The 24102-nt window shown below is 37.3% G+C and overlaps 1 protein-coding gene across 2 annotated transcripts in view; it reads left to right on the top strand.

The window, feature by feature from the left end:
* Positions 1-24102, top strand: part of MMP16 (matrix metallopeptidase 16) — a 196017-nt gene that overhangs the window by 64668 nt on the left and 107247 nt on the right. The window lies entirely within an intron of this gene.

Below are 24102 nucleotides of genomic sequence, written 5' to 3'. Positions count from 1 at the left end.
ATTTGTGTGGACTTTAGTACTGTTTTTATTGTCCTGGTTTTATTCCTAATTTGAGAAAAAGAAAAATCAGTTTATATTCACAATCATTATAATGTTCAGTCATGTGCAACCATCTGTGAAGACATGCATTTTATATACTTTTGTACATTTTATAATGTTTCAGAGAAGTCGTCAATTATATAGAATATAAAAATAGGGGGTTAACTTAAAAACAAAACAAAACATAGCTAACAATCCTTCATGATATAACCGTCTTGACCAGTCAGAAATAATTAATAATGAAATACAATACTTATCCCATATACAATTCCTCCTGACCTACTGAGCTATCTTCCTGAAGAAGCCTTGATTTAATTCTCCGGGCTTTAGATTTTAGTAAGGCCATTTCCAGATTGTAATTTGTTGCTTGAAACTGACTCTCTGAATATGTGTTCAGTCCACTATTAGGTTTCTCAGTCTACATCTGAGATGCTGCTCTGGTCTTAACCAGCTTAAATTACCACTTGAGGACTTCTGAGGATTTGTTGCTGTGTGTAATTATCCATGTTATTCTGTCCCTGCCATTTGCAAGTTTCCACTTTGCAAAAACCTAGATGCATTTAAAATTTTATGTATAAGGGCACAGATAATGGTTTAAAGATTTGCTAGTTAGGATTACAAAGATGAATGCTTCTCTTGCATATCTGCTTTTCTATTTAGGTCTTTTTATTATTTTTGTTATTGTGTTTGTTTTCCTAATCTGTTTGAATCTATTCTTTCAAAGCTGATCATATTCACATTCACCACAGTATAAAGTGTCACACACAATCACTAGTGAAGACATTGGAAGATATAATGTTACCAACATTAGCAGGTCTCAGGCTGGAGACAGAATTCACAAAATTGTGTTCCAAATCTGCAATCCCATTACATGGAAGAGAGAAGAGTGTATTTATCAGCATGATATGTAGCACACCTTCAGCTTCCACTCAGAAATACTGAAGAGAGAAGTTTGTGACCTCTAGTCTCTTTGAGTTTTATCAAGCTAAATAAACTTTTGCATAGCTGGTTCACTCTAGTATTTGAAAAGCATTGCCAGATAGCTGGTGCTAAGGGGTCATCAGATTTTCCATGGTGATCTTGCAAATGAAGCATTTACTCATCTTCCCAGCCTTTCTCTGCCACATTCCCTCACAACAGTCTCTTAGACTAGAGGCAAAAGGTTGAAGCTCTCCACAGCCTGTGCCATCTGTAATACTGTGTGCATAGGAGGAATGCTACTTGAAGTAGTGGGAAGGAATGTCTCCACAGAGAAGAGCACAAGTAGTGGTAAGGCTTTGAATTCCAGTGGCTAGAATAGGCAACAGGTCTTAGAACAAAAAATGCTTATTGCTCTTTCTGTGAAAGAAATTTGCATCCATACCTATGTGATCTAAAGATCTTTTGGAATAGCAAATATTTGATAGTGTTTGTTAAATATAGCAAAATTATGGATAAATTGAAGTTCTGGAGGGCAATTCCTGTATACTCTCGCATGAATTTTTGATTATTTTTTTTAAATACCTCTATGACAAAGTGCTGGAAAAGTAATTCAAATAATATCTATTATATCTAGAGCACTAAAATATAGCAATATCAATTTTTTTTAATATCAAGATTATGTGGATGTTCTTTAAAAATAACCTTCTAAGTAAACTAAGCTTACTTGTTAATTCAGAACTGAGAGCAGAATTTTACTGGAAGAGTACAAAAGGTAATTAGTTGTAAAGGTTTTACAAGATTTAATTCAAGTGTTCCATTATGAAAAGTGACGTGTATATAACTTGGTATGTCAGCTGTCCTGTGTGCCCTACAAAAATAAATACAATAAATAGCTCATTCTGACATTGCAAGCATATTATTATTATTATTATTATTTTTAACCCTATGGCAGAAAACTGGCTAAGATTGTTTGAAGTGATGCATATGTGTTTCCACCTGTCTAGACCTTATGTGTGCAACTGAAGCGTTTATATAAACAACCCTTGAGCCAATTCATTGTCTCAGACCTCAGTAGCAGACTTTTGATCCATGTTTTTAATTTATTTTTTTTATATTATTTTTATTTTTTTACCTACAAAGCAGTTTAGTACTCGCTGAAAACAAATGAATATTTTCCAGTTCTTTCCAGTCCCTGACTAGTCTATGTCCTGCTATTTGTCAGTCCTTGATGCTTTATTTTGTTCAGGCTTCTGCACTCTTCCCTGGAGACATCAAATGCCAGACCTCCCAAACTCTTGTGATATATATCGCTTAAATATACAGCTTTCTGTTACACTAAGCATTACCTCTTTGCTGTCATAACCACATGTGCTCTGTGGGCCTGAGATAATGTGAACAGGCGCGCACACACACACACACACAGAAAAAAGGCAACTAATGATTTGGAGATTATGGTATGCACAAATTCAAGTCTAGTAGCTACAGTCATGGTGATTGTTGAAATATCCCATCACATCCTACTCTTTATAAAGAAAGATTATCTCTAAGATTGTTACATCTAGGAGGAAAATAACACAAGGCCTATTATCACAGAAGACTGTTGATCATCCTACTGCTATAGTAAAAGTCATAGGATTTTCCTGAACTAATTCTGCTTCGAAATAAAGCACATCCATTTAGGGGTGGAAATAAATAAATAAATAAAATTGATTTTCAACTTGCCAGTGAAAATAGTATCTCCTAAAACTTTGAAAATTATTTCAGTAGCTACTTATCCCTGCAAGACTTTTTTTTCCCCCACTAATTTAGTTGAGAATTGAGTTTATAGAAATAAGTTATAAAGTGAGATGAATTTTAGAGAGATATTATTTGCTTTTAGAGAGATATTATTTGCTGAGTGCTTATTATTTCAGTACTCATTAATAATAGTGAGTACTAATTATTATTATTTGCATAGTACAGTTCTCAGAGTGTGTGGATTGGAGTGAATGGTTATCAATTTATTATGGGTGGCAAGTGAAATTCAATGCTGATAAGGTAATGCACGCTAGAGGGAATAATTTGAATTTCTCATACACGTTGCAGATTTCCATGTTAATTGCAGTCACTGAGGGATGAGACTTGGGCAATGTTTTGGACAGCTCAGCAAAAACATCTGTTCAATGTACAGCAAAAGGAAAACGCTAGGACATTTAAAAAACAGAAATCTAAAAAATCTGAAATAATGTAATTAAGTTAATCTGTTAATTTGTTACCATCTTCTTAAGTACTTGTATGTCAGGTTCTGATGACTTCATTTCAGGACATCAAGAAAAGACAGAGTCCTAGTAAATGGGGAGGAAAAAATGATAAAGGGAAAGTCTTTTTTGGAAGGGACCATATTAATACTGCTTCTTTTGAGGGCAATAAACAGGATAAGCCTTAAGAATAAGAAAAGCTGAACTGTGTTCATAGGCATACCTTTATCTTTGCAGAACATAATGTGGATCAGCTGAAATGGACAGTAAATTTTTAAATGGAAATTTATCTGTAACCTTAATTAATGGGGTGAAAATGAGTTTACCCCAGTAGTCAGGCTATTCAATAAACGTCCAATAGGGATTGTTTCCTAAGACATGAAGTGCATAGCCATTGAGACGATCCATTGTGGCATTTCCCATTTTTACTCTATATTTATTTTGCAATATATTTACTCTATATTTACTTTACAATATATTGTGCATCAGTTTATGTTATAGAGATAATATTCCTGAACATATGATCAGTTAACAGCTTTTGATATTAACAGATTCTTCATTTTTGCTTTACTTTGCAGTTACCTGCAAAACTTACCCATTACTGAAGCAAGACTGCATTTCTGCTCTGTATAGGGAGAGGGAAGGGAAGGGAAGGGAAGGGAAGGGAAGGGAAGGGAAGGGAAGGGAAGGGAAGGGAAGGGAAGGGAAGGGAAGGGAAGGGAAGGGAAGGGAAGGGAAGGGAAGGGAAGGGAAGGGAAGGGAAGGGAAGGGAAGGGAAGGGAAGGGAAGGGAAGGGAAGGGAAGGGAAGGGAAGGGAAGGGAAGGGAAAGGCAACTAGAGATTAAATAATTTGATGAATCTGAAAATGCCTCTTGGTAAAGGCAATCTTGTTTCATCAGGCATACCTTGTTTTTTGGCAATATAGCTTTGTGAACATATCTCACTTATTATCAGTAAAACAGAATGAGGAGAAAAGTTCAGTTTTCCACCTGGCAGCTTCAGGTTCCTAATAGACGATGTACTTTATGGAAAGGATACATGAGATGCTTCCATGACTATAGATACTTCAACAGCTACTGGAAAGTTGATTATAGTTTCTGTTAATGTGATGTCTTAAGGTCTTCAAATCGACATCTGACTAATAGGTGTTTGATAACTTTGAAGTAGTTATTCTTCGATAGTTATAGGATAGAAGAACTTTCTTTTGCATTCAGTTGCAAGCATAGCCTCCATCTGCTTCTTCAGACTTTTTGATATGAAGAGAAAGAAAAGAAAGGTCACCGACACTCTCTGAGACTGCATTTACATCCCAGTGTTTGACTGCTACAGATAACTTTCTTGACAATAGGATTACACAGCTTTTACCATCTAGGAACTTCTCTTTAAACTCCTGTTCATAGCCATGCTCCTCCTTATAATGCAATCAAAGAGCAGTACTTTAAAGAGTACTTTAAGTACTCTTCTGCAGATTCAGGAAGTCACCTTTACATAGGTTTCTGTTCAGATAATGGCTGCATTATTAAATCCACTATTAAACTAAAAAAGACCTGAGTCTAATGATACACTTGAAATGCTATTATTATTTTAAAAGCTGATCAGAAATGTTAGTCCAAAACTAGAAGAAAAGGCTAGGAATTTCTGCTTTTTAGTAACATGAATTTCTCATTTGTTAAAGAAGAACTTGTAAAAACTTGTAACTTTATCGCTTTTCCTGAAACTGGATAATGCTTATATTGGGAGAAAGAAGAAAAGAAGAAAGATTACTTTTTTTTTTTTTTGTGAAAAATTTCTTACAGTTAAAAATATGTGGCAAGCATTTATTAAAAAAAAAAAAAAAAGAAAGGAATCTTAGAAAAGGTATGATGCAGTTCTATTGTACAATGTTAACATGAATAAGAAGATGGTCCTTGATAAAAATGAAATTTATAGTGCAGTGATTTGTCAGCTATCATCTTAAAACTGAATGCAAAAGCATACTGTTAAGTTTTTCTTTTAGCAATTTAAAAAATAAAAAATAAATAAATAAATGCCCAGGGTCTAAATATGCTATCATGCAGGAAAAAAAATATATATACAGCAAAATACTACATCCAGGATATCTACTTCCTGTTTGAAGGTCTCAGTTGGAAATTCTTTGTCTATCTGTTCTTTTTTGGGGTAGGATGGACTAGAGCAATATATCCTAACCAGTTTATACTGGGACAATCATAATCTGTACTTCTTTGTTCATTATACATGGGTCCCAGGCTTGATTTTTTTTGAGTACTGGTACCTTAGTTGTTGTTCTAATATAACTTAATTTGGGAGAGAGCTTAATATTTGCAGGACTTCATTTGATTGCTAACGTCATTTTCTCTGACCTCTTTCTCTCTCTCTATATATATTAAAATATTTTTTCTTGTTTCTGAGACCAAAATTTGCAAAACAAATGTTATCTTGAGAATCTAAGGAACCTGTTTTGGCAGGGGGGTTGGACCTGATGATCTTTCGAGGTCCCTTCCGACCCTTTTGATTCTGTGATTTTGTGATATGTATGCATGCACGGATAAACAGTTGTAAAAAACCTTGGCTTTCATAAATGCAAATGTCCTTATTTGCAGCCAGACCTGTAAAAAATGTATGCAGACTTCTTAAATTTGTCTTTTGTTGCTCAATGGAGTTACCGTAGCTCAGATTTTGCCACTACTTTATGGTACATCAAGTTTAAATAACTTGTGTTAAACTCGGAGCAAATGAGTATCAAATAAAGTACTGCTTGGGATACTTAAATGTAACATTCACAGGATAAGCATGCCAATGACATTGCTATGACACTACAGAACCTGCTGTGTTTATTAACTACAAATGCAATTTTAAAATGTACTAGGTTACTTGTTTTTCAAATTATACTTCTTAACTGTATGGAAGATCATGCCTTGCAGGAAAAAAAAAAAAAAAAAAAAAAAAGGAAGGAAGATAACTCAGATTACCCACCATGCTAATATATTTTTTCCTCTTCTTTTGTGCTGTTTCAATTCTATCTACAAGCTTGAGCTAGAAAAATAAACAATATTAATAAAAAATATACAAATTTTATAAAAATAAAAAATAAAAAACTCTGCAATGTCTGAATGTCTGAGCTCTTGTAAATGTTACCTGTGATAAATGAAAGGAAATTATTTTATTGAAGAAACATTTTTTATATATATGAAAATATAAATAAATGCTACTCTTGCTGTTGGTTGATAGAGACGAGACACTGCTGCCAGATACTAAGCGTCTATTGGAACTTCTGGCTATTGAGGGTACTCAGGAATTCACAGCATCAGGTCCTAATTAAGCAAAGCTAAAATTGTTCTATTACATTTTTAAATTGCAATACACATGACCATAGCCCATAGGGGAGCTAATAAAAGATAATTCTGTGGTTGGCTTTGAAGCAATTACTGTATGTCCCTTTCTGCCTGCAGGAATCACCTTGTCACATCCCTTACTTGCATCAATCTACCACTTCCCCTTCCCCCTTGCTATTTTTGTAATCCTGCCCTTTAACAAAAATAGAGTTTAGAGGGTGACATAAAAAGGAGAATTGCAGATGTACTGAAATACATGTATATGTAGTCTTTCTGCTATGTGCAAAAGCATTACAGACAACTGGTAAGTTAGCATACAAGCAAAATAGACTTGCATGTCAAATGAAGAATAAGGATTTTTTATCTTTTTGAAAGTAGGAGGCTAGTACAGCTAGCCTGAGTTGGTCATATTCTGTCATTTATCTACACAGATGGTTTTGTGAAAAGGGAATGTTTTACTTCAGAATTGATATGGTCTTTACCGTAGCAGGCAAGACATCTTTCTCTACTTTCTTTCTTTTTCCTTACCTTAACATCTACAGCAGGTGTCAATTGTAACAGACTCTGCAGTGACTTTGAAGCAATGATAATGTCTCACCCATACAAAATCCACATTTTCTTGCTACTTAAGATTTGAAGTCTAGCCAGAAAAGCTACTATATTGACCTATTGCAATCCATGCTGGAACAGAATTTATGAAAGGTATGTGATCACTGTTGAAGATGATTTGTGAAAAAAAGTAAAACTATTTATCCAGTCTTCTCATTACCTCTTCAGTTGTAGGGCACTTTGTAGTGCCATTCAAACCATATGTACAAGTGGAAAATGTAACAGATGTCATTTGAATAAATTATCAAAGAGAATCCGTAGAAGCAAGTATGCAAAAATAAGCTGGACTCTGGTTGATCTCTACCCTCCCTGTAACAGATTTACCTTCTCCCATGGGTATTTTCTATTGGCAAGTTGGAAGTGGAAGTGGGGAGTATTCATTACAGATCAATATCCCATGGAAATTCCTTTGCTGCACCATCTTCAAAACTGGGGAGTAAGTCAGAAACTGAAAGAGATTGGGACTTACATAAAACAAGCCTACATCTGTGCTGCCTTTTTCTTTTCATTCTTAGAGTTTCTGATCAGATAGAGTTACTATGTAGTTGAATGAATTGTCTTCAATGAAAAACAGGAAGTGAGTGACTGAATTAGAAAGTTGTCCTCCTTCCTCCCAACTGGATGCATTGTTCCTAAGAAATTATATGTTTTAGGGATTACACTTCCTTTCTGCTCTCTGGCAGAAGGAACAAGTCTTTTTTGGTTGGTCAGTTGGTTAGTATTTTTGTTGTTGTTGTTTGATGTTATTTTTTATTTTTTTTTTTTAACTAGGTGTCACAGTTTATTTATTTATTTTTCCACTCTGCCATTTGGACCAAATAAAGTCATTTCAGAAACCACAGTATTACCTTTTATGCACTACATCCTCTTCCTGTCTTCCCCTGGGAAGGGCCAACCTAATATTATCTGTAGATAATACTGTGCCTTATAAAATCCAATGTTTATCTTCTGCAAGGAAAAGTTTCTGCAGGAAAACAGGAATTAGATTTTTCAAAGAGTCATTAGAGTACTGAAGAATATCACAAATCTTACACTAACCTGAATGTGAAAAAAAAAAAAAAACAAGAACAAAAATAAAAATAATAAAAAAAACTTATTTCTAAAATGTGGAATGATATGGATGGATATTCAGACAGGAATCTTTAAAGTTTATATCTGAAATAGCTGATTTTGAAAAACAGAAAACAGGAAAAAATACTTTTAATTTAAAAGCATTTTTACAGTCAATTTATATTTAAAAACTCTTCCTTTGACCAGAGGAAGCACATATACTGTCATAAAAACATACACTGCAAGTGGTAGTGACATCAGTAGTTGCTGAAAAGGCATAGAAAAGAATGAAGGAAGGAAGGAAGGAAGGAAGAATAATATTCACCAAAATAAGGGATCTCTCTGTTCAGTTGAATGTCTCCTGTTTCCACTGGAGGCAACCTTGCTGTTTTGTTTAGTGTATCCAATTGTTTTTCAAAGACACAGACTTTCAAACACTGCTTAAATGGAGTACCATATGAATTTACATGCAATCTTACTTGTAAAAAAACAAGTCATCAAAAAACAAACAAACAACAAAAACAACAATAAAAAAACAACAATAAAAAAACAACAACAATAAAATAAATTGCATTTCTGTTCTATTGCTTTCTTGCAGTTTGAGTCTAATCCATACTATGACACCATTTAATATATAAATATCTCCATGGGAAATATTTGCATGGAAATTTAATGTATACTTTTATGATTAAAAATATTATTTATTCTTATGTTTATAAAATTATAAGAATAAACTTGGTAATGAAAAAAATTAAATGTGATACCGAGAGGAAAAAAAAAAAAAAAAGTTTGGCCAAGTCACATTCCCTATAGATGTTTAACTTCACTATTATAAACTTAAAAGTTCATAAACTATAATAGTAGAGTTATTTTATCTAATGGATTCAAATACCAAGTGTCAGATATGGTTTGAGTAATCATTTCCCAAAAGGAACTTTGCAGCATGACCTTTTGATTTTATTACAATGGACTATCTTCCTACGAGCCTTTATAAAGTAGCACAACACCATCTGTTGGTACATTATGTATTTATGTATTTCCTACGTAAACGTCTTGGAACAAAAATACAGTACTTTTATTAAGATAATTTGAAACAACCACTTGGGACATATTAAAAGGACCATGCTAATTAATATATTTTGTTTAATGTACTGTCAATATCGTGGAATCATGGAATCATAGAATGGTTTGGTTTGGAAGGGACCTTTAAGATCTCCTAGATCCAAATATGGGGTGTTGCTCAAAGCCCCATCCAACTGGTCCTTAAACTCTTCCAGAGGTGGTGCATACACAGCTTTTATGGGCAACCTGTGCAATGTCTCACCACCCTCATTGTAAAAAATTTCTTCCCTATATCTAATCTAAATCTACCCTCTTTCAGTTTAAATCCATTAACCCTTGTTCTATTACTTGTTATATCCTTGTTCTATCATTACATGGCCCAATAAAAAGTCCCTCTCCATCTTTCTTGTAGGCCCCCTTTAGGTAATGAAAGGCTGCTATAAGGTCTCCCTGGAGCCTTCTCCAGGCTGAACAACCCTAAATCTCTCAGCCTCTCTTCATAGGAGAGGTGCTCCATCCCTCTGATTATCTTTGTGGGCCTTCTCTGGGCTCGTTCCTACAGAATCACTTCCCTCAACCTGATGGCCATGCTGTTTTTGATACAATGGCTTTCCGGGGTGCAAGCCCACATTGCTGGATCACGTTGAGGTTTTCATTAACCAACAACCCTAAGTCCTTCTCCTCAGAGCTGTTCTCAGTCCATTCTCCACTCCTGTATTTATGCTTTGAATTGCCCTGACCTAGCTGCAGGACTTACTGAACTTTCTGAGGTTTGCACAGGCACATCTTTCAAGCCTGACAAGGTCCCTCTTGATGGAATCCCTTCCCTCCAGTGTATTCATAGAACCACACAGCTTGGTGTCATTGGCTGACGTGCTGAGAGTGCACTCAATCCCACTGTCCATGTTGCTGACAAAGATGTTAAAGAGCATCAGTCCCAATACCAACTCCTGAGGAATACCACTCATCACTGATTTCCACTTGGACATCAAGACTCTGACCACAACTCTGACTGTGACCATCCAGCCAATTCCTTATCCACTGAGTCATCCACCTGTCAAATCCATTTCTCTCCAGTTTAAAGACAAGGATGTCATGTAGGACAACATCAAACGTTTTTCACAAGTCCATGTAGATGATGTCAGTTGCTCTTCCTCTATCCACTGGTGCTGTAATCCTGTTGTTGAAGGCCACCAGCTTTGTCAGGCATCCTTAGTGAAGCCATGTTGGCTGTCACAAATCACCTCTTTATTTTCCATAGTTTCCAGGAGGATCTGCTTCATAATCTTGCCAGGCACAGAGGTGAGACTGACTGGTCTGTAGTTCCCTGCGTCATCCTGTTTTCCCCTCTTATGAGGGGTTTTGCTTCCCATCTTCCCAGAAGTGGGAACTTCACCCCATTGTCCCCCACTGCCATGACTTCTCAAATATGACGGACAGTGGATTAGCAACTGCATCCGACTGTTCCCCCAAGATCTACAGATGCATCTCATCAGATCCCATGAACTTGCACACCTTCAGGTTCCTTAGATCGTGATCTTCTTGTATAGTGGGTAGTTCTTCATTCTCCTAGTTCCTACCTTTGTCTTCTGTGTCTTGGGCAGTGTGGCTAGAGCACTTGCCAGTGAAGACTGAGACAAAAAAGTTGAGTACCTCTGCCTGCTCCATATCCCAGGTAACTAGGACTCCTGTCTCCTTTTGGAGAAGGCCCACAACTTCCTTTTATCACCAATGTACCTGTGGAAGTGTTTCGTGTTGCCCTTGATGTCCCTGGCCAGATTTAATTTTATCAGGGCTTTAACTTTCCTAATCTGATTCCTGGCTGCTCAGATGATTTCTCTGTATTCCTCCCAAGCTATCTGTCCTTGCTTCCACTCTCTGTAGGCTTTCTTTTTTGTGTTTGAATTTGTCAAGGAGCTCCTTGTTCACTGATGAAGGCCTCCTGACATTTTTGCCTGACTTCCTTATATGCATAAAATATATGTATATATATTATAGCACATTACACTACAGCATATGATTTAAAACTGTGCCCTTGAAGACATGTCAAATAACCATGATTTTTCAACTTAATTTTATAGTACTACAAAAATTCTATTTGTCTGATGTTGATGATGATGTGCATGACTACAGGCTTTAAGGAAAAATCCTAAATTACTGTTAAATCTTACTGATATGAATGACTCTCTTTTGAAATATGTGACTCGCTGCAATGATATTCTCAGAGCCTAAAAGGTCTGTGATCATTTCCACCACTTTGAGACTTTGTTGCTTGTATAGGATGGTGATGGAAGTAGTTAGGCAGTCTTTATGAATTCATTCATAAAGAAATCATAAAATGCATTGCTTTGGTTGGTTAGCATATCTGTGTGAGGGCTTTTCTCTACTCCTGTGGAATCTAAAACAAGATAAACAAATCTGTAGGAGCTATGAAGCAAACTATGTTTTCTTGGTTGGTGTTCAGTTCCTTGTTTACTTTTAGAAATAATGAAATGGAAGAAACAACTCTGCAATGAAATACTGTGATAATAAGCACAGTTAAAATAGTGCCAGCAATACACACATGGATTAGACTAAAAAAAAAAAAAAAAACAAACAACTAGCTTGTAGGTAAGTTAGTGAAAAGCTATAGGGATCAAATATACCAATATCAAGGCAATCACAAAGTAGGGTTTATCCCTCAACTTTGGGTAATCTTCTGGAGTGTGATGAGAGAGTCATTTTTAACACTTGCCTTCCTTGAGACAACCATAGATGACAGTTGCATTTAGATAGCATTTTATATGTTCCAAACCCTGTTGGATTCTTACAATGCTGGGCTGAGGAAAGTTTAGAAGCATCACTTATTCTTATCTTTGCTGCCAAGAAATCCAGTCAATTTTCCCAGGAACACATAATGGGCCTGTGGCTCAACCAGGATCATTCTGACTCCAGCCTCATCATTTTTTTCTTTGATATATGCCAGTCAGCTGACCTGTCCCATGCTGTTCTGGCATCCAGGCATCTGAATAAACCCCCACAGTTACAAATGACAAGAGTCAGTAAAAAAGAGAAAGCAATCTAAACTCAGCAAAGATCAAGGATATTCCAGGTGTGAACACATAAGTAACCTTTCAGAAGATTCACAGAGAGACAGATGCAATGAGAAGCAAATGTTTACAGGGACAAATAAAATGACTTGTGGACTTATAGTGACGAGATCATGGGATATTGTGGGCAATCTCTGTACCATAAAATGTCTTTGATGGTTATCAAAGAAATAGACCACACTTCTTGTAAAATGTATTCTAGAAAACAGAGTGCTTAGCTATCAGGGAAAAAGTAGCAAAGTTCCACAAAAGTGCTTCCTTAGTTTGAGATTCATAAGTAAAATGTGCTGTAGAACAGATAAAGTAAAATGAGAGCTTTGTGGAGAATTAACTTCCCTGAATTTATTTTCATCTTTGAACACGAGGACTTGTTCCCTTAATCTTACAGCACTCTGCTAGATAAGTTGTTATCTCCAAGACTGTCCCCTCTTTTTTTTTTTTTTTTTTTTTTTTTTCCCAGGTGATTGTGGATGACAACTAAGAATTCCTCATTATTTTTCTACCTTATCTTGTTTAAAAGCTTAAATTACTCAGCACCTATTGTACATATAACACCTGCCAGTGTTTCTTTTATGCTGCATTTCATCCTCTTTTCACATGATCTTTACGTCTTTCCTTCCTCTAAATTGTTTCTTCATTTCACATTAAACTAGACAATATTTATTTATGATGAAGGAATTTACTCTCATTCTAGGTTTCTTAGTGTAGCACAATAGGACTCTGTAACATCTATATGTCTTCTACTGCATAAACACTAATAATTAGTGTTGTTCCCATGTTGATATTAACCAATTCTCTATCAGTCTTTTTTTTGTCCTCATGTTAGTAGTTCTTGTGACTTATGAGCAGAGAGGGTCCATAAAATTGTTCAGGAAAACAAGAATGTAGATACCTTTTTCCTCCTGGATAACTACTACTCTTCCCGTTTTGGAGATCTTGGAATAACATTGGGTACAAGCATGTAAGTTATTATTCCAGATGAAGACCCTTCTTCTCCATGAGGAGAGCATCTATCTAAGAAAATCAGTCACTAGAACCATAATTTGCAAGGGGTGTATTCTTAGCCAATGTTAGTAGTCTTGCATTTCAACCCAAAGTTTTGCTATGAAGTCACTTGAGAGGGGTTTGTTAGAATTGCTTACTTAAATTAGCCACCCTTGGGACAGATTCTTGTTTGCACCTATACACCTTTCCCTCTGCGACCTAAAATATACATTTACTTTAGGTGGAAATACTGTACACAGTAAAATAGTCTATCCTTTTGACAATATGAGAAAGAGCCTGGAAAAATTTTAGAGTAATTGTTACAAAAGACCTCAGGGGGAGGGGGGAGGAAACAAACAAGGAAACAAACAAACAAACAAAAATGCAATAAAATACCAATAAAGTAATACTTACCTAGATTTCTTGTCCCTCAGGGACTTTCCCCTGAACCAGTATGAACAGGTTTGAGCCAGTTTGAATAGGATTCTGCAGGTTCTCAGGATGCTTCAGTTTAGAATCACAGAATCACAGAATGGTTGAGGTTGATGGGCCCTCTGGAAGCCATCTGGTCCAACGTCCCTGCTCCAGCAAGGACAATTAGAGCAGGTTGCCCAGGACCATGTCCAGGCAGCTTCTCATGATCTCCAAGGAGGAAGACTCCACAACCTCTGTGGGCAACCAGTGCCAGTGCTCTGTCACCCACACAGTACAGAAGTGCTTCCTGATGTTTAGATTGAACCTCATGTGTTCCATCTGGTGCCCATTGCCTCTTGTCCTGGAACTACACACCACAGAAAAGAGCCTGGCTCCATCCTCACTACATTGTCCCTTCAAGTATTTGTATACATTGATGAGATTCCCCCTGAGCTTCCTCTTCTCTGGTTGAAGAGTTCCAGATCTCTCAACCTGTCCCTCATAGGAGAGGTGCTCCAGTCCCTTTATCATCTTCATAGCCTTTAAAGTATCAGATAAAACTCTTAAGCAATCATGACTTATACAGCCAGATTATTCAGCACAGCATCCTTAGCATTGCTTTTCAAATTTTCAAAGAAGCTATAGAAATTCTACTATGATGTAAGGATGGTGTTCCCTAACATAAGCTGTATGAAGGAGTATTTACATCTACTAGAACTGTTAGTTTTATTTGTGGGGTAGTCTTTCCACTGATCTGGGTCCATGCCAGACTTCTTCAGAGATTTCTATTCATGACTGGAGAAATATTCCTTGAGAAACTAATGAATAAGTTTCACATTCTACAGTCAGCTATAAATATGTATAATGTTATGGGGAATGATCAAGGTACAAAGAGTTTCTTTCCATGGCAAAGATTCGTATCGTAATCTGTTATAACACTAACCCACTCCCTGTACAGACACTCGGTAAATGAAAAATGTAACTCCTGCCTTGGGAACTGGGTAATATCTGACCCTTGTTCCAAGCATATTTCTGAGTCTCTCAAGCACAGCAGTACATGCAGTTCCTACCTTTTCTACTTACTGGGAACCTCTTTCGTTACTGCAGCTCTCAAGGTACGTGTTTTTTCCATATTCAAGTGTGTCAGTAAAGCAAAGAATTTAGCACATTTAAACTAAAATAGAATCATAAATATTGGGAAAACAGCAATCATTTTTTAATATATTTTGCCTATATAATTGTGCTGTATCTTTGGTTCGAGTCACTAACTAGGCAGGTCTTACGCAGTCTTGACTTGAAGTGGAATTACTCCTCACTGCAAGTGTGAGCTTTTAAAATGATCTCGGTCACCATATATTTGCATGGGGCAATTCCAGGCTCTGTCCCCTCTCTTCTGACTTCCTGTAGGAAATATACATGAACATGTACTGGCAAATGTGGTTTCATACTGAGACTTACATAATATGAACATTCAGTTTCCCACCCATTTTGTAGTGGGGCATAGGAAAAAAACCTATAAGGATAGACATGTTAAAGCTGTGGAGATGCCTCAGATAATTTTAATGAACCAACTGTAGCAACACTGAACTAGAATCATAGAATCATAGAATATTCCAAATTGGAAGGGACCCGTAAGGATCATCAAGTCCAACTCCTGACACCACACAGGTCTATCCAAAAATTCAGACCATATGACTAAAAGCACAGTCCAAATGCTTCTTAAATTCTAACAGGCTTAGTGCAGTGACTACATCCCTGGGGAGCCTGTTCCAGTGCATAACAACCCTCTCAGTGAAGAACCTCTTCCTGATGTTCAGCCTGAGTGTCCCCTGTCGCAGCTTGACACTAGTCCCTCAGGTCCTATCACTAGTCACTAAAGAGAATAGATCAGTGCCTGCCCCTCCACTCCCCCTCATGAAGAAGCTGTAGATTGTGATGAAGTCTCCCCTCAGCCTCCTTTTTTTCAGGCCAAACAGACCTAGTGACCTCAGCTGCTCCTTGTACGTCTTCTCCTCTAGGCCCTCCATCATCTTAGTAGCCCTTCTCTGGACACTCTCCAATAGTTTCATGTCCTTTTTGTACTGTGGTGCTCATAACTGCACACAGTACTTGAGGTGATGCCACACCAGCACAGAGTAGAACAGGACAGTCACTTCCCTCGACCAACTACCAATGCCGTGCTTGATGCATCCCAGGATATGGTTGGTCCTCCTGGCTGCCACGGCACGCTGTTGGCTCATATTCAGCTTGCTATCAACCAAAACCCCCAGACCCATCTCTGCAGGGCTGCTGTCCAACATCTTGTCACCCAGTCTGTATATATAGCCAGGCTTACCCAGTCCCAGATGCAGAATCTGGCACTTGCTCTTGTTAAACTTTTTAAATGCGGTTGGTGACTGCCCAGCTCTCCAGTCTGTTCAGGTCTTTTTGTAAGGCCTTTCCACCCTCAACAAAGTCAACAACTCTTTCAAGTTTAGTATCAGCAGTAAATTTGCTCAAAACACCTTCTAGTCCTACATCCAAATCATTTATAAAAACATTTAAGAGAACTGGCCCTAAAATGGAGCCTTGAGGGACCCCACCGGTGACCAGCTGCTAGCCTGATGTGGCCCGATTTACCACAGACCTTTGAGCCCTACTCGTCAACCAATTATTCACTCATTGTCTGATGTTTTTGTCTACCTGTATACTGTACATTTTGTCCAGGATAATCCTATCGGAAACTGTGTCAAAAGCTTTACTGAAATCCAAAAAGATCAAAACCAAAAACAAACAAACAAACAAAAAAAACTGCAGCTGGGAGAGTGAGGAGTGAGAAGAGTGAGAACCAGCCCTGAAGACCCCAAGGTCAGTGCAGAAGGAGAGCAGGAGGTGCTCCAGGCACACAGCAGCAGTTCCCCTGTGGCCTGTGGAGAGGCCCGGGGTGGAGCAGGCTGTCCCCCTGCAGCCCATGGGTCCCACATGGGGCAGATCTCCATGCTGCAGCCCATGGAGGAGCCTCCGGTGGAGCAGGTGGATGTGGCCTGGAGGAGGCTGCGGCCCATGGAGAGCCCCCGCAGGAGCAGGGGGTCTGGGGGGAGCTGCCACCCATGGAGGACCCGTGCTGGAGCAGTTTGCTCCTGGGGGATGGACCCCGTGGTACGGAGCCGTGTGGGAGCAGTGCTTGAAGAGCTGCTGCCTGTGGGCAGCCCCCGCAGGTTCAATTGGGAAAGGACAGCATCCCGTGGGAGGGACCCCATATCGGAGCAGGGGCAGAGAGTGACCATGAAGGAGCTGCGGAGACAAAGCGTTAGGGACTGACTGCAGCCCTCTTTCCTTGCTCCCCTGCGTTACTCATAGGGAGGAGGTAGAAGAGGATGGATGGGGGGGGGAAGGTGGTTTTAGTTTGTTTTGTTTCTCACTTCTCTAGATTGTTAGTAATAGATAGTAAATTTCTTTAATCTCTCTATGGTGTCTGTTTTGCCCGTGACAATAATTGTTGAATGATCTCCCTGTCTTTATCTCATCCTCTGAGCCCTTTTTATCCCATTTTCTCTGCCCCTTGAGCCCCTTTCACCCTATTTTATCTCCCTTTTCCTTTTGAGGATGGGGAGTGAAAGAGCAGTTGTGGTGGAGCTTGGCTGCCCAGCTTAGTAAAACCACAACACTGGTCCACTATGAGCTCAAATCTACTGCTTCAAAGACTACATCTAAGTTTTTACTACAGTGTGGTCTGCAATCTAAATATCCTATAGGCTTTTTCTACTTTTAAGACCTTATTGCAAACTCTCTAATTCATATTAAAGATTACAGATTCTAATGTCTGAGACCATGCCAATGAATTAATTTCTGGGCATTTGTCACAATAATTCAGAAGAAAATAAATAATTATCTTTCCAGTTGAGGAAGAGTTAGGTCATCTGAGAACTAAATATTGTAAGTTGGTATTTTGTCTTTGCTTTGGCATGTGCGAAATGTGAAACAAGGTAGTTGCTTGGTTTGAAGGTAATTCCTTCTTTAATTTTGTACTGGGTCTGGCTGGAATGTTAACTTTCCCAGCAGCAGCCCATACAGTGCTGTGCTCTGCACCTGTAGCTGGAACAGCAGTGTTATCACACCAGTGTTGTGTCTACTGCTGAGCAGCACTGGCACAGCATCGGGCCTCTCTCTAACCCTCCTAGGGGGTGGGCAAAAAGTGAGAAGAGAAACATCACCCGGGCAGCTGACCTAAACCAACCAAAGGGATATTCCATACCATGTGATGTCACACTCAGCAATAAAAGGTGGAAACAGGAAGAAGAGGGGAGGGGTGGGCTCTCGTTATGAAAACGTTGGTCCTCCTCCCGAACACTGGCTAGGTGCGTTGAGGCCCTGCTTCAAGGACATGGTCAATCATCACTCATTTGTGGGAAGTAGAGAGTAATTTCTTTCCTCTGCACTTCCACATAGCCTTCATTTACTTTATTTGTTTATTTTCCTCCCTTCTTTTTATTTTCCCTTTCCCCCTCCCTTTTCCCCTTTCCCTTTTTATTTCCCTTTAGTTAAATTTTTTAGTTCATAATAATCTTTAATTAATTATTATTATTATTTCCCTTTAATTAAATTATCCTTATCTCAACCCATGAGTTGTTCTTTGCTTTACTTCTCCCCCTCTTCATCTAAAAAGAGGGGGAGTGAGAGAGCGGTTGTGGGGTTTAGCTGTCCAGCACGATAAAAACACCACAATTTAAGATCTTTCCTGCCCTGCTCTACAATTTCCAAGAAGTAGATTTATTTGTGAGCTTCAAAGCATTCCAGATTAATGTATTCTGAATGTGCAAGCTCAGTTTTAGTTGCTAAATATTAGTTATCCCAAATTAAACCATAGGTAGCAAACTGATCATGACCATTAAGCTATTATGTTGTCTATCATAATTTGTATTCGCATTTGTTAGTCTCTTCTGATAGACTAGGTTGGATTCTCATAGTCTGTTTGTTCTGGTATGCTTTTTGGGGGAAGGATGTCACTAAGAATTTTCTCTCACCATATAGTTACCATACACAATATATACTGTGTATACAATTATCTGTGTTCTGTAAATTCACATTGGTGTTAAAAAGGGTAATCATCAGTAGGGAATTGGTGGAATCAGAGATAAGAGGTAGGAAAAACAGAAGAAAATTCCTTATACTGCTCTGTGCAAGTGCTTACTTCTGTACTACTTACTCTGGCTATCTATCAAGTTGCCATTGAAAAGTCAGTACTGGCTGCAGAAGTTAGGCCTGCAACTAAAATGTATCATTAGCCATTAAAAACTTGCAACAATACAACATTGCTAGGAGGCAAGCATGGCTGGGACAAAAATATATATATATATATATAGTTGATATATTATTCTTTAGATTCTAAGCATATTGAATCAGTTTCAATAGTACTTTATAAACACCAGGGCAGTTTCAAATGGTATCACAGTAGCAGTAACAAGCTGATATGCAAACTCTAAAGCAGGTAGATATTAACTTTGTTTGGAAATTGCAGATTATTGCAGGGTGTACAATTAATTGGCCTACATGGAGAACTAAGCTGGTTATACAGTTACTAATTCTGAACTTGGCTTATTTATCTATATCAGAGTAAAACTTTCAAGTTCTTTTCAAGGTGATATCAGCACCTAAACTGCTAAATCCTGTGGTGATCAGTAAAAGTTAGATTCCTAAATATATGTTTTTTGAAAATATAAATCTCCTCAATTACTCAGACATTTTAAATAATTTCACTTAAATTGTTTTTAGTAGAAGTACCTTAAAAAAAAAAAAACACAAACAAAAACAAACAAAAAAAGTTTGAAGTTAAAAAATCTGAGTTTTACTCAGTACCTACAGGAATTTTGTTTTTATGATAAAATCTGAGAAAGGAACAAGAATACATGAATAATAATGATATGCAGCTGCACTAATGAAGGTATTCATGAAATTGTTTTGATCTGTGCTTTCTGAGCCTGTTTGATTTACTAAGGTTTCAGTTTTATAGAACATAAATATACTGTAGCTTATACTGTGCAGTCATTAAGTAACGCTGATGATTCATTGATAAATTCTATCTTAGAAATCACAAAGCTCTCAGATACTCTTCATAATAATCTCACTTCTTAATCTTTTATTATGATATATTGATTATCTTTGTTTCTGTAACCGTCTGGTGTCAACATGGTGTTTTTAAGAGTACTCTTTCTTCCCAAACTAGCAAAGATCTGAATGACTGAAGTCCACCACTGTATTTCATATATTTTAAATTAACCTATACTTTCTCCTTTAAAGTAGAAAACATACAGATGAATGACAAAGTGATATCTATTCTGTAGCTAAATTATTAGTATAGCATAGCGTTAGTAGCAGATACAAACAAAGATGAAAAGATCTCATCCTGTCAGGAGACACACAAACTATCAAAAAATCTTAGGCATATGGCTAATGACATCTTAAATCTGGAATTTAATACAGCTCATGTTCTAAGTACTTATGGGTTCCACAGATTCTTGCAAAATCGGCAGTTCCCCTACAAACTCTTAGCGTTTCTCATTTCTTTACCTGTGAGCTTTGTTTACTTTAATTTTTTTCCTTATACTTATGGAAGAAATGAAATTATGTAGGGGGAATTCTTCTAATGCAAAAGGCATGGTTTTATAATTTTAAAATGTCTAAATAAATGATATGTAAGTCTTGAAGTTCAATTAGTGAGAAAAAAATAGTTTTAGTTTAATTTTATTTCTGTACTTTTGTCCAAAACCAAACCTTTGAGTGTCCACATCCTTCTGAATTACATCTAACAGTCTTCAGTTCAAAATCCAGTGTTTGTTAATAGGACAATAAGAACCAATATACAAATCTAGGGCAAGCAGATGCTTAGTGAAGATAGATTTTAGCTTCTAGTTTCCTAGAGGTTAGTGTGGACAATGAAAAGTCTCTGAGATTAAACAAATGGCATTCATTTAGTTTATTTTAAAAGACTAGAGTGACTCACATAAGAGAGTTCTAATACATAAAAGGCTGCTGCAGAGGGGAAAAGAATAATTAGTTCCCTTCACCAGGTAAAAATGAGAAGCTATAGGCTTAAGTTACAACAAGGGAGATTCAGTTCTGAGGCAAACCTCGCAGAGCATGGCAAAGCATTATAATAGAGAGGGAAGTGGTGGAGCCTGTTGTCTTGTAGCTGTGTTTTTCTGTGGTTACCATAAGAGGTTAACATGGCTGTCAGATTGCTGCTGAATAAGGAAGCTTCAGAAGCTTCAATTGAAATAGTGGTATTTTATCTTCCTATATTGTATAAAGAAATGTGAGATATTACTTATTTTGGAGTCCATGCAAAGTGTCTCTGTTGGCATCCCAAAGATTATGTGTTAGAAGGATGTACTTCACTAGTTCCTTTTTGCAGGACAAACAAGTTCCTCAAAATGATAAATGACTTGCTAACATTTTTGAAGTGTGTTAAGGCAGAGAGACATTTAATTTCATTACTGAGTGAGGGAGAAAGTCTTCTGGCCATAATTTCTTAAATAGGTTGCCTCCGAATTACAAGGCTGTGAGAAAATTGTTTTAATTTGTTCTCCTGCTGTGGCTGCCTCATTCTTTTCCTTTCTGATATTTTTGCCACCTTTATATTCTGGACTTAATTTTAAAGTTAAGTTTTTCTTTCCTAGTTCCCAGCATTTGGACTGTATACAATGGAGTCTTAGACACATATTTCAGTCACCTCGCATACTGATCCAAGGTCCTTCAAAATCCGTTAGTAAAAAATTGGGAAATCTGAGGAATGACACAGAAACCAGATTTGTTGTCTCTTGTCTTGTTTCATGCTGCACAATACTACAGAACACTAATAGCTTTTAGTAGTATCTGAGCTTGCTTTCAGGCATTCACTAGTTATTAGCCTTGGAGGCCAATTAGTCTGAATTTTCAGAAAAAGGAACTTGTTTTCAGACTGTCCTCTGACTTTCCAGTCATACTGTGTCCTTTATTTGCTATTTTGAATTGTAAGGGAAGAGCCAGGTGGTCTACTTCCTTTATTCAACATTAGGGAGTGATTATTGGGTGTCCTGTATTTTTAAAAGGGAATAGGCTCCTGCTGTTTCTGAGCCACCTCTTTTTCTTTTTCTCCTGTGTCTACAGTAGTACTGTTCTTAATTCCAGTTTGTCCACTCCTCTGCCTTTCTTTCATGAGCAGTGTTCCCCAAGCCCTTTTTTCTCTCTCTTTCTCTCCTTACACCCTTTCTAATTTAGGTATCTGAAACTTCAGCTTCTGGTAAATCTGGTAAATTGTAACCCCATACCCATCTCCTTCAGTTTGCCACAGTAAGAATGTTTTTCAGTGGTGATAAGAGGTCTCTCAAGCCTACCAAGGAAATTTTTGTGCTCTTAACACACAAAAGAGAACTTTATGGAAAGCCCTACTGTGTGTCTGCATACCAAATTAATGCTGGCAAGAAGGTGGCATCAGTTTTGGGAGCAGTGATATGCTGCTCAGAATTATTTTTCTTCCTCAGGTGATCATTTGTTTTAGTATATTTTGACATTCTCCTTGTCTTTCCTTCAACGGCTTGATGAATCTCAAAGTAACCCCATCCTTAAATATATTATTTGTAAGTACTAATTCAGAGGAACTCTACAAATTACCTTGAAATCAACCCACTCTGCATCAAACTAATTTGTTACTTTCATGGTTACATTTCCATGTATTATATCTTGCCAATCTTCCACCCCAAGCTGGCCTTTCAGAGCCATCCTCCAGTAACGGAAGGAAAAGCAGACTTCCAGCAGAAAATGACACATAAGCTAAATGGTGTGATGACACAAAATAATACAAAATGTAAAGTTCTTAAGTTCATCCTTGAAGCTGAAAAGTGCAAGAGGTCAGGAGAATACAAAATTGGATGTAGCTACAGATTGTAATTGTTCAGTTTAATGGGAAATAAGAGCATCATTCTATTAAATATAATTCTGTTCTTATTCTGAAGGGCTCCTGTATATAGAGATAGTGTGAAGGTGACAGAGGTTAGGCTACATCTTAATGCTGTCTGTATTGTGTCTCCCCATTGTGCAGAGCTCACAAACATTTTTGAGATTGTGTATGTCTCTGGATATGTAAACCTATTTAAAATAGAAATATCCTAGTTTAAAACCTGAAAATCTACCCTATCTTTAGCGCTGGTTTGATCCTTTAATTGCACTATGCTGAAGTTAACTTATAATTCATGTTCACTGCGTAGTAAAGTTAAACATGACAACAAATTGTTCCATCTTGAGGTACTTCTCTGGAAAGCTTAGGGTATTGTTTAGATATGTAAAATGGAAGTGAACCACAAACATGATTATCTTTCTATGGACAGGACTCTGCAAGCTAAACTTAAGGTTGAAAATTGCAATTGCATGGTTTGGTGTCAGGATGTGTGTAAACTGTGTGTATAAACAGATAAATAACCCAGCAGCATTGTATAAGGTAGACAAAGCCCATGGCACACTTATAAGGGGAGAGTAGGTGGATAAAATTTATTAACGTAACAATTCTGAATCCATGAATGTGATAGATCTGAGAGAGGTGACTGAACTTCTTTATTCATTTAAGAATGGAAAAACTGATTTATGGGGTTGCATGTGCTTTCTTACTGTGGAGAGTGAAGCTAAAGGAGGACAATTTAACCATTTATTGTGTAGTGGCAATATGCACACTTTTCATTGTAGTGAGTAGTTCTACTCAGATGAGAAGCAAAGACGTTTTCAAAGATATATCAGTTCCCTCATCAGCTTAAAAGTCTTACACTGTGTTTTGTATAGGCTGGATTTTGAGAATGCTTCAAAACATTAGGGATAACTGCAGCTACTCATTTGTGAAACATTGCCTTGAGAGGACAACATGTTTCAGAGAGTTTTTCCAGGTGTACTAAGATATTGGCTGTAATCCACACAGCTTTCAGTTATTTGGACCATGCCCTCTCCTTCTTACTTGTACACAATTATGAACATAAAGAGTTGGCACTAAATCTATCTGGATCTGAAAAGGAGGATCCTCTTACCAGGGAGATTCCTGTAAGTGTGCATAGACTACTCCTTCCCTCTTTCCCAGCCACCTGCTTTGCTTATGAATATGTGAGTTTGATATTCATCCTGGAAAATGAATCTCTTCTCACCCTCTCTTTCGTATTCCTTGAGAGTAGATAACAATGCAGTGTAACTGTGTGAGAGCTATTGTGGATTTATTATAGTTGGTAAATATTATTATGTATCTGTTGGACAGTCAATTATATGTGGCATATATTGTAGATTTTACATTTTGCCTGCTTTAAATTTTTTTTAAGTGCCTACAGCAAGGGATAGGTGGTTAAATTGTAATTTCAAATAAATAAGTACATTAAA

This window comes from Anas acuta, chromosome 2, assembly GCF_963932015.1.
Source record: "Anas acuta chromosome 2, bAnaAcu1.1, whole genome shotgun sequence".
NCBI lineage: Eukaryota > Metazoa > Chordata > Aves > Anseriformes > Anatidae > Anas > Anas acuta.
This window is presented reverse-complemented; position numbering and strand designations above follow the sequence as displayed.